This window comes from Mya arenaria, chromosome 9, assembly GCF_026914265.1.
Source record: "Mya arenaria isolate MELC-2E11 chromosome 9, ASM2691426v1".
Classification (NCBI taxonomy): domain Eukaryota; kingdom Metazoa; phylum Mollusca; class Bivalvia; order Myida; family Myidae; genus Mya; species Mya arenaria.
The window spans coordinates 45,055,201-45,068,341 of record NC_069130.1 but is presented as its reverse complement, the minus strand read 5'-3'; positions in this window follow the sequence as shown (position 1 = coordinate 45,068,341).

Genomic DNA, 13,141 nt, shown 5'->3' with positions numbered 1-13,141 from the left:
GTTCTTTAATGGTCGGTTGCTGACAAAGCAACTGGTTTAAAAATGCTATCATTTGCTTGTTCTTTAATGGTCGGTTGCTGACAAAGCAACTGGTTTAAAAATGCTATCATTTGCTTGTTCTTTAATGGTCGGTTGCTGACAAAGCAGCTGGTTTAAAAATGCTGTCATTTGCTTGTTCTTTAATGGTCGGTTGCTGACAAAGCAGCTGGTTTAAAAATGCTGTCATTTGCTTGTTCTGTAATGGCCGGTTGCTGACCCAGAAGCTGGTTTAACAATGGCTACCAATTGCTTGTTCTGATGTGGTCGATTGCTGACTCTGAAGCTAGTTTAATAATGGCTACCCATTGCTTGTTCTGATATGGCAGGTTGCTGACACAAAAGCTTGTTTAATAATGGCTATCAATTAATTGTCTTGTTATGGCCGGTTGTTGATCCTAAAGCTAGTTACATAATGGCTACCGTTACCAAGTGCTCGTTCTGTAATGGTTGGTTGCTGACCTAGCAGCTGGTATTAAAAAGGATATCAATTGCTTGTTCTGTAATGGTCGGCTTCTGACCAAGCAGCGTTTTTCAATAATGGCAAGCAATTGTTTTTCTGATATGGTCGGTTCAGTCCCTGCAGCTAGTTAAATAATGACTACCACTTGGTTGTTCTAATATAGTCTGTTGCTGATCTAGCAGCTGATTTAATTAGGACCTTCAATAGCGTTTCTGACGCGAGAAGGCGTTCATTTCTTAAATATAGCTGCACTGAACTGCTCAGGGTAGGGAGGAGGGCAACTAGTGGTAGGTTGTTCCAATGGTACACAGTCCTGGGGAAGAAAGAACATTTATGATAATAAGAGGTTGCTGTAATTAACCTGTAACTCAGATCTTTTGCATGAATTGCTTATCCTTTTGTGCTAAATGATTTCTAAAACCACTTTTCGAATGGTCATGAAAAGAAAAAAGGGATAATATTTTTAAGTCATTCATCATTGCTAGTTCCATTAATCTGTGTGGGACGTTTAATCACTATACAACTTTGATGACTACGAAAATGATTCAAATCACTAACAAACACTTGTCACTTACAGTGCACTTACAGTGATTCTGCTTGTATAATTAATAATTATTTAATTTCAATCGCAGAGAGGTTTATATAGTTGACTCCTAATCCAGTTGCACAGATTCGATTCTTAGGCGAGGAAGCTATCGAAGTATGTTACATCAGATCAGGATTAGACGAGTTCTGGTAAGAAGTCCAACGATACTAGATTGAAATCCAGCCACCCTCGCCCCCTGAAAACTAGCTAGTTCTGTGATTATAAATATTTTTGATTGTTGATATTCAAACAGGCCGTAAATTACAACAAGTAGTTGCGTATTTTGTTGATGGAACGTTCCTATGCAGTCCATCGCCTATGTTTTAAATGATAAACTGAGCAGCGCACAGTTTGTATGCCTGTCACCCATACACGACCCTGGTAGGCGTCGAACTCACAACGGTGAGGGGCAAGTGATTCTCGGTCGGAGACTTTAACCATTTTTTCTTTCCACACAAATAGGCATCGGTAGTGGTAATCCCTGAAGCTTGGATCAATTCCATCTAACTGCGGTCAAAAAAAAAACGTGCAGTATGGACGCATGCACGGACGGGTGCCATCTCTCCTCCGATGTCTATGGATGAAGATAATTATGTTGTGCAAGTGTACCTTAGATAGGTTAGGTCAAGGTTTGGATTGGGGGGGGGGTCCTTATTCTATAGGGGGTCACATTTCTACGTGAGGGGTCATTTTTCTACGTGTGAGGAGTCATAATATAATGACCCCCCAGTCATAATATAATGACCCCCCGGTCAATATTTTATATAAAATAATGACCGGGGGTCATTATTTTATATAAAATAATGACCGGGGGGTCATTATTCTATGGGGGTCACTTTACAACGTTACACCGGCTCAATAATGTGTGTCGGCTTATTTTTTTAAAGCAGCTCAAACCCGTGTAAATTTATTTTTAGAAGTGTATATTTTTATTGACATAATGTGTGCATGTAGTATTTATTTAATTTGTGAGCTGCATTTTTAATATATGTATTTTATTATTTAACAATGTACTCAACTTAAACATATTTTATTTCATAATCAGAAATTGGACTCACTACAGGGCATTTTGGGGATGAAAGTATGCTTCCACGTCTGCGCTCGAGCACAACGGCAGAAATGACACACAGAGGGAAGACACTGGTTGCCGTTGGGATGCTGGAGAGGGGACGGGGGAGGATGGTGAGCTGCTTCGCCTGGATACCAGGATTGAAGATTTTTTTGTCGGGATCCACGCGTAAAGACAATGACGAAATCATGCAAGAACCGGGTGAAGATACAGGAACCGCCTTGTAAAACAAGCTGCATTAGCCTGTTTCATTCAGACAAAATTCAGGATTATATCCTTTCAGTGGGAGAAATGGAAAATTTAAAAAAATAGAAATATACGCCATGGGTTGTTTTCATAGTTTAGCACATGAACAAACAAAGGGTTGAAAATAGAGAGTAAGATACGGATGTTTATGATGGGCGAAAAGTGAGCAAGTCAGCCTTTCCTGAGATATTTGATGTAAAACTTAAGACATTAAGAGTGATTCGGCATTGTTTTAGAAATTATTAGACTTTCTTAATAATTCAAAACCTCACTATATGCAAAACTTTTCCGAAGGCCCAAAATCGCACGACGCGCTTATTAGAAACAGTGGATCCTGTATTGACCCCTGTGGCATGCCTGGTGATATGGGAAGCAGGCCAAATGGTATGTTTCAAACCTATACTAATTGTTTCCTGTTCGTCAGTTAGATTGATAAAATTGTAAGGACATACTACGAAAAATGATACAATTTTAGTTTACACAAAATAATTTGATGGTGAACTAAATCAAAGGCTTTTCTAACCTCAAGAATTATAGCCCAAACAAGCTTTACACTGTCAATATCTTTTAATCCATGCGTCTATTAACCTAGTTGAAGTAGTACTGCAAAAGCGATTTTCCCTTAGGCCTCTCCAAACTGATAACTTCTTCATCGGATTTTTCCCCCAAAAAAATGGGGCGAGCGAGCGAAATAATAATAAAAATATTAGTTTTGCACTTAGCAAAAAAGAGGAGCGAGCGAAGAGCGAACAAATATATATAGTCATTAAACTCACTTTTGCTCACATTATATTCACTTATTTACTTAACAATGATATTGAAAACAGTACAAGGATAACATTAAGTGATAGAATGATAACACTACTAGATAGTTCTATACAAATATCAGTTTTGAGATCAAACAAATGCTATTGAAGATCAAACAAATGCTATTTGAGATCAAGCAATTGTATTTTTTAAACTATTTTAAAAAATGAGATAACTCAAAACCAAAGTTTTCCAGTTTTTTAAGTTAAAGCCTGGACACAAGCGCCAATGATCACAGCCACCTTCATGCCCAATGACATACCCAAATCTAATAACCTAGGTTTTCCACTTTTCCTTTGGAAAACTTAGTCAAAAATAATGATCTATTAAAATACATTGTCATATCTCATGCCATGGAAAGGACTAAACAAGGTGACTTGAAAAATAACTCACAGAATGAATATAGGCATTTGCAATCAAATATAAACTACAGCTATCACTCTTGCAATGACTACAGGATTGGCCTTGGTAGCCATCTAAGTTCCGGTAGAGAATTTACAAAAAACCTACACCGTATTATAAACCATTTCGGCACCAAATATGTCACAGAAAATTCCGGCCAGCGCCAGATTTATTTTAGGCTTTCTCAGAATTTAATGCCTACTTTTTTGAACTTGCATATTTTCCTTATTTTTTGAGATATCTTGTTCAAATTTAGACAAGTAATTGAAAACATAAGCATATATACAAAAGACATTTTTATTTCTTTTGTACTGCAAATACTGATTATGTCAACTTTCATATATAGCAAAAAAATACTTCAAGAAAATACAAATAATGCAATATTTCTTTCATAGACAAAAATCAATCTGCATGAATATTTAATAATTGAATGATTTCCATATATAGTTTAAATATACACGTAAACATTTAAAAACATTATTTTGACAATATTTACTGGGTTACTAGTAGCTACAAAGGAATTTAAAAGTAGTTCTGAAAGTTGATATTTCCACTCCTTATTTTGCAGTGAAAATATCAATTTGATATTTTCACTGTAGTTATTTCACTGTTGAAATCCTATATTTCATCGAAAAGCATGAAAGAAAAACATATACACATACCCTGTAAGGAATTGAGAAAAAAACTAAAATAAAACAATGATATCTCTTCTCGTATTGATACAATACATTCGTATACGCGCAAGACAAGTATAACGTACATTCATACTTACTCGAAAGCACGGTTATCCCCCGTTTATAATCAATCGAAGAAAATAATACGGACTAAGCTTATATACACTGATAAAGGTTTTAATCACGTTTGTTATTATATAACTTAAATAGAACCACAAAGAGTTATATGACAATTCATTTAATCATAGGATAGATGATATATTAACTAATTACTGTTACAAGACATAAGGATGTCCTCATGAATTTCTGCATTTTTCTTTAGACTAACTTTAACATGTTTCAGGGTTAGCGCGAAGATGATGCTGTATGGGAGGCACTGTATATCTAAGGTGTTTATTTCGCCAGAGGTGTGGATGTGGAACCGGGCTTGCCTAGTCTGTATGGAAGGCAGCGGAACAGGCCAAACGCCCCCGCACAAGACCCATCCACGTACTCAAGAATTAATATGTATCTTCAATTCGTCGACCACCTCATACAAGAGATGGAAATCAGTCTATTGAATGGAAGGACAGGTTCACGGCTGAAAAATTGCCTTTGGATGTGAAACAACTGGCCCCAGATGATACTGCCTTTATCTACAATACGTATTGTCACAATTTGGACGTTGATGAACCAAACCTTGCAAGGGATGTGGACGGATTGAAGGTCGTGTGGACAAAAATGAACAGGAAACACGGCCGAAATCAATGGCAAACACATTGAATGCTATAAACAGAGATTTATATCCCAACAGTTATATGTGTTTTTGCTGTGTATGCCAGTCACAACCACCACCACAGAGAGGTCGTTTAGCACATTGCGCCGCGTCAAGACACACCTAAGAGCAATGATGAAAACTTAGAATATGTTGAACATTTACCGTGAAAAGGACATTGATGTCCGGCGAGTAATATACTATAGTGCACATAAAAAAGATCTGCGATTAACTTTATTTTTCAGAGTTTAAATTCTGCCTACAATGTACTGTATAGTACTTAGACGTCTAAAATGTGCTTACAAAATTTCGTTGTAAAGTGGGATCTGAGTAGTATACATAACTGAACTGAGGTACAAATGGCAATGAGACCAACAGTCGGGCAGATGATGAGCGATTTGCTTATGTATCAGTGCGTATGAACATTGGTATTTTTCATTGAAATACTAATAAATAAATATATTGCATATAAAGTAGAATTATAATGCAAAAAGGGTGCAACTTCACACTTTTAACGCCAAAAAAAAGAATACAGTGTTAACACGTTTTTTGTTTCATTTTAGTCGAAATATGCGTTACCAAGGATCTTTTTAAAGAGGAAAATTAAAGTGATTCTTGGACCCCCTAACCCCTACCAGCGGGAGGGGGCGACCAACTCCCACATCTACCCCAAGACATCGATCTGTATAATCCCAAGTTGGCCCTAGCTACGCGCCTGAATTATGACTATGTACATTCTGATTATAACGGTGAAAACCTTGGAATATATCATATAGTAATAAGAAAATGTTTTGAAATGCAATAAGCCAGGATTTCCATGAGAGCACAAGGCGTGATCCGTAATGCTAAATAAAAACTACCACTCTTGTACATATGGAACTGGTTAGTTCATGGACATTTCAAAATGTGGTGTATATTTAAACTTTAAAAAAACTAGTTCGTATCCAGCTGTTACCCTATGACCTTTCCATATGGTGTAGGTGTTTTCATTCGGCAAATAGTTAGATCCGCTTGACTAATGGTCTGAAATAGATATTTGTTTCGGTAGTAAATTGTAACTGAAAGGATTTAGATACCCACAAATCAAAGTTCTTAAATAAGCATTACATATAGTCTCATTAGAAAGACTGACTGATCGGCTAACAAAAGGAATATTTACTTTTGGTGTTAAGGAAATGAAATAGTTTGCCATATGAACAGAAACAAACATTTTCTTTCGTTTTTAATATTTGCCTATAAGGATGAAAAGACTGAAGTTTCTCAGAAAGGCGCGCCGAATCGTATGCGAAAATGACGTCATATTGTGTAATATCTTCGTTGGAATTGTGTCCCAACCCTGTGCGCGTTGACGTTTGATTTGATAGTCATAGTGGGCTGAAATTTTAAAAACAGTGAAAACTGTCCAACTGATATATCCTTTATTTGAAACAGTGAAATATCATTATTTTGTATTGTTCATATCTGGTATATATACGTGAGTATCAATAATTATGAACAATAAATAACTGTGCAATTGGAAATACTGCTGTCTTATAGAATTCAATACATGAACCATTTGTTTTTGTTTAAAAGCAGAATGTTTTATAGGTTGCGCATCGGTTGAATACATGTGTATAATTATGTATTATTTCATGAGAGGACATGTGTATGCCCAGACCTTATTGTGAACTGACTTTGTTTGTCGTCCTTCTTATTGCAAAGATCGATTTCGTGGAGTGAACTATTAAGCAACGTTTTAAAATTTAAAAAAAACGCGCATATTGATTGATATGACTTTTAACATGCGCACCGTGTATGGAATTCGCAAATGGTAAGTATTGTGCTCAATGCAGGTCATCGGTAAACTTTTTTTTCGAATTTTAAATGTCTGCATTTCTAAATGCCGCGTGAGCTCGGGTGCGGACATTTCACAGATTTAAGACAAAAAATATAACGCATCGCAAAATACACAACAATTTTTAAGAAATTTGTTTGACTCCAAATATTAAATTGACTGGCCTATAAACACAGACTACACGACCTCTAAACGCCATCTCCACCACTTTACGGTGGTGCAAAGAAAAAGAGTTGTCGACAATTCCGTGGTGGAGCTGTGCCCTATGTTTACATGAACAAACGTGAGTATGGTTTATATTTTATTTTATAATTTCATTTAACGGACATATTTCGAAAATCGGAAGATGTGGTACCGTGTAAGAATACTTGTACTGTGGGCTGGTTACTATTTTGTTTCAATAGTGTGCAAACTGTGGTGTCAGAGCTTTTCTCCCGAATCGGACTTGTGCATATTTTAAGATTTGATTGCATACAAATACATTTCTTGCTTACACACCCCGTAGGAACATTCTCACGCATGTAAACATAACTGTTATGTCTAGTACCTATGCCGGAACACAACAAACCTGATAAGCACTTCCTTAAAAGGAAAAATGCACATATTTATAAAAGTGCTGGCGCTGTTGCCCTAGTGGTGGCGCTATCGCTAATGTTTTTTTTTCTTGAAGGAATATAAAAAGTTAACGCTTTTGGAATGAATATAAAAGTTGCTGGTTATGCATACTTCCTGCGGAAACAAAACTCTCCGCGAAATATCTTAACCTTACTGAAAACTATTTCGAAAACAAAAGACTACGTGCTTTATTTTTACCATAGAACTATAAGTATATATCATGTATGTCGGGTACGGCTAGAAAAAATCCAACCCCAGTGCACGCGCGTAAGCCGAATTACCGGCCACGCAGCGTGACCGAGGGATGTTATTTTTAACCGGACCTGAAAAACATAATTGATATTTTTTCTTGCATATCTAAAATTATCAATTTGTGGAAAAATTGACGAAGAAAACGCACTTTTGTACATTTTACAAAAAGTGCGTGAAACGTTGTTTACTGACGTCATAAATCGCAGAAATTTTAAATTTCTATTGAAGCCAAACGTAAGAATGTCCCGTTAAATCAAGTATCGACTTAATATATTAAGCTGAACATTTAGGCCAAAAAACATACCAGTGGTATCAAGATTTGACTTAAAATGGTCAGCCCAAACAAAGATTAAGTTCCATAAGGATGCAAAGATGTATGAGTGCATTAAGGTACGCCATCCACCATAAGGAGGCAAATATGTGTTAATGCATTAAGGTAAGCCATCCATCATAAAGATGCGAAGATGTGTTATTGCATTAAGGTACGCCATCCATTATAAGGATGCAAAGATGTGTTAATGCATTAAGGTACGCCATCCATTATAAGGAGGTAAAGATGTGTTAGTGCATTAAGGTACGCCGTCCATTATAAGGATGCATAGATTTGTTAATGCATAAGGTACGCCACCCATTATAAGGAGGTAAAGATGTGTTAGTGCATTAAGGTACGCCATCCATTATAAGGATGCAAAGATGTGTAAGTGCATTAAGGTATGCCATCCACCCTAAGGATGCAAAGATGTGTTAGTGCACTAAGGTACGCCATCCATCATAAGGATGCAAAATGTGTAAGTGCATTAAGGTACGCCATCCATCATAAGGATGCAAAGATGTGTTAGTGTATTAAGGTACGCCATCTATTATAAGGATGCAAAGGTGTGTTGGTGCATTTAGGTACGCCATCCATCATAAGGATGCAAAGATGTGTAAGTGCATTAAGGTAGGTCATCTATCATAAGGATGCAAAGATGTGTTAATGCATTAAGGTTTGCCATCCATCATAAGGATGGAAAATGTGTAAGTGCATTAAGGTACGCCATCCATCATAAGGAGGCAAAGATGTGTTAGTGCATTTAGGTACGCCATCCATCATAAGATTGCAAAGATGTGTAAGTGCATTAAGGTAAGCCATCCACTATCAGGATGCAAAGATGTGTTAGTGCATTAAGGTAAACCATCCATCATAAGGATGCAATGATGTGTTAGTGCATTAAGGTAAGCCATCCACCATCAGGATGCAAAGATGTGTTAGTGCATTAAGGTAAATCATCCATCATAAGGATGCAATGATGTGTTAGTGCATTAAGGTAAGCCATCCACCATCAGGATACAAAGATGTGTTAGTGCATTAAGGTAAGCCATCCACCATCAGGATGCAAAGATGTGTTAGTGCATTAAGGTAAACCATCCATCATAAGGATGCAATGATGTGTTAGTGCATTAAGGTAAGCCATCCATCATACTTGATGCAAAGATGTGTTAGTGCATTAATGTACGCCATCCAACATAAGGATGCAAAGATGTGTTAGTGCATTAAGGTACGCCATCCATCATACTGATGCAAAGATGTGTGAGTGCATTAAGGTACGCCATCAATCATAAGGATGCAATGATGTGTTAGTGCATTAATTTACGCCATCCATCATACTGATGCAAAGATGTGTTAGTGCATTAAGGTAAGCCATCCACCATAAGGATGCAAAGATGTGTTAGTGCATTAATTTACGCCATCCATCATAAGGATGCAAAGATGTGTTAGTGCATTAATTTACGCCATCAATCATAAGGATGCAAAGATGTGTTAGTGCATTAATGTACGCCATCCATCATAAGGATGCAAAGATGTGTTAGTGCATTAAGGTAGGTCATCCATCATAAGGATGCAATGATGTGTTAGTGCATTAATGTACGCCATCCATCATAAGGATGCAAAGATGTGTTAGTGCATTAAGGTACGCCATCCATCATACTGATGCAAAGATGTGTTAGTGCATTAAGGTAAGCCATCCATCATAAGGATGCAATGATGTGTTAGTGCATTAAGGTACGCCATCCATCATACTGATGCAAAGATGTGTTAGTGCATTAAGGTAAGCCATCCATCATATGGATGCAATGATGTGTTAGTGCATTAATGTACGCCATCCATCATAAGGATGCAAAGATGTGTTAGTGCATTAAGGTACGCCATCCATCATACTGATGCAAAGATGTGTTAGTGCATTAAGGTAGGTTATCCATCATAAGGATGCAAAGATGTGTTAGTGCATTAATGTACGCCATCCATCATAAGGATGCAAAGATGTGTTAGTGCATTAAGGTACGCCATCCATCATACTGATGCAAAGATGTGTTAGTGCATTAAGGTAAGTCATCCATCAAAAGGATGCAAAGATGTGTTAGTGCATTAACGTACGCCATCCATCATAATGATGTTTTGTACATTTTAGATGTTGACATCGATATTATTTATATGTTTAATCTATATTTATTCATGAATCATCATATTAGTTTTGCATGTATCACATTTTTGATAACACCATAATGACGCTTCTATTTTAATATGATTTATTAAAGGGAAGTAATAAAACATTTATGTTATGATATAATAAAGGGAGGTAATACAACTAAATTTAAATATGATTATTAAGCAGTTTTATTAATTTATTTCTTAAATAACATAATGTCCATAATACAATGCTCTAACTCAAAACATACTTTAACATTTTGTTACTTTTAAACAAAACTTTACCAATAGCAATTTGTTGCATTTTTGTTGGATGGATTACCTTAATAAACTTTGTATGTAACCTCTTGTCGATTACTGAATCTATAGTATACGTTTTGAAACAGATAATAAGGTAACATGTGCCAAACATCACAGATATACTTGTAAGCATCATACTATTGCTTCAAGAAATCATTAAATTCAAACATTGTGGAATGTTGTTACAATTTATAAAATTCAGCAATTTACACTTTTCCACTAAGTTCAACGTTATGTAATGGTCAAAGGTGAACTGGCTTAGTGCTTGAGATTATATTTTGTCTATTTGCCCAGTCTCTTAACCCTACTGATTTACCTGATTCAAATCAATTTTAACAGACCCCCCCCCCCCCATTTTTCCATAGTGGGTCAGTAACAGACCAAATAACTAATAATGTACATATTTAAATGTTTTAAGATTTTAAAAGATTGTAGGACAGAAAAGACACAAAGTTATTTAGTATAAATGTTACAGTTGTAATGGGATGTTTAAATGTATAAGTCTGGTGAAGTGTTGTTTTTTTTCAGAGTTTTTAAAAAATATCCTAGCTCTGTTAACTGAATTGATTGATATTTTTAGCATTTAAAAACATTCTGGTCCGTTTTCTTGGAAACGTCTTGTGTTTGTCAGTAACTGATTAGTATTGAATTAAGAATCAAAATATTTGAAGAGTTGTGTTTAAAACTGCATGCATTTGTGGATAAGCGTAGTTCACATGTTACTTATCCAACGAAACATAACACCAATCCTTATTATGAAGAAGGATCTATATTTCGGGAACATGTACATTGTATATCACTAATTGATGATTAAGGAACGAAATCTATAATTCTAGAGCATTGTATATCACTGGTTGATCATAAAAAAGCAGAATCTATGTTTCTAGAACATGTACATTGTATATCACTGGTTGATCATAAAAAAGCAGAATCTATGTTTCTAGAACATGTACATTGTATATCACTGGTTGATCATAAAAAAACAGAATCTATGTTTCTAGAACATGTACATTGTATATCACTGGTTGATCATAAAAAAACAGAATCTATGTTTCTAGAACATGAACATTGTATATCACTGGTTGATGATTAAGATGCAGACTCTATAATTCTAGAACATGTACAGTGTATATCACTGGTTGATGATTAAGAAACAGATTCTATAACTCTAGAACATGTACAGTGTATATCACTGGTTGGTGATTAAGGAGCAGAATCTATTATTATAGAACATGTACAGTGTATATCACTGGTTGATGATTAAGAAGCAGATTCAATAACTCTAAAACATGTACATTGTATATCACTGGTTGATGATTAAGAAGCAGACTCTATAATTCTGTTACATGTACATTGTATATCACTGGTTGATGATTAAGATGCAGACTCTATAATTATAGAACATGTACAGTGTATATCACTGGTTGATGATTAAGAAGCAGATTCAATAACTCTAAAACATGTACATTGTATATCACTGGTTGATGATTAAGAAGCAGACTCTATAATTATAGAACATGTACAGTGTATATCACTGGTTGATGATTAAGAAGCAGACTCTATAATTATAGAACATGTACATTGTATATCACTGGTTGATGATTAAGATGCAGACTCTATAATTATAGAACATGTACAGTGTATATCACTGGTTGATGATTAAGAAGCAGATTCAATAACTCTAAAACATGTACATTGTATATCACTGGTTGATGATTAAGAAGCAGACTCTATAATTATAGAACATGTACAGTGTATATCACTGGTTGATGATTAAGAAGCAGATTCAATAACTCTAAAACATGTACATTGTATATCACTGGTTGATGATTAAGATGCAGACTCTATAATTATAGAACATGTACAGTGTATATCACTGGTTGATGATTAAGAAGCAGATTCAATAACTCTAAAACATGTACATTGTATATCACTGGTTGATGATTAAGAAGCAGATTCAATAACTCTAGAACATGTACATTGTATATCACTGGTTGGTGATTAAGAAACAGATTCAATAACTCTAGAACATGTACATTGTATATCACTGGTTGGTGATTAAGAAGCAGATTCAATAACTCTAGAACATGTACATTGTATATCACTGGTTGATGATTAAGATGCAGACTCTATAATTATAGAACATGTACATTGTATATCACTGGTTGGTGATTAAGAAGCAGACTCTATAACTCTGTTACATGTACAGTGTATATCACTGGTTGGTGATTAAGAAGCAGACTCTATAATTATAGAACATGTACATTGTATATCACTGGTTGATGATTAAGATGCAGACTCTATAATTATAGAACATGTACAGTGTATATCACTGGTTGGTGATTAAGAAGCAGATTCAATAACTCTAGAACATGTACATTGTATATCACTGGTTGATGATTAAGATGCAGACTCTATGATTATAGAACATGTACAGTGTATATCACTGGTTGATGATTAAGAAGCAGATTCAATAACTCTAGAACATGTACATTGTATATCACTGGTTGATGATTAAGATGCAGACTCTATAATTATAGAACATGTACAGTGTATATCACTGGTTGGTGATTAAGAAGCAGATTCAATAACTCTATAGAGAATGAGTTTGCCAGCAAGGAGTGATATCTCTCTTA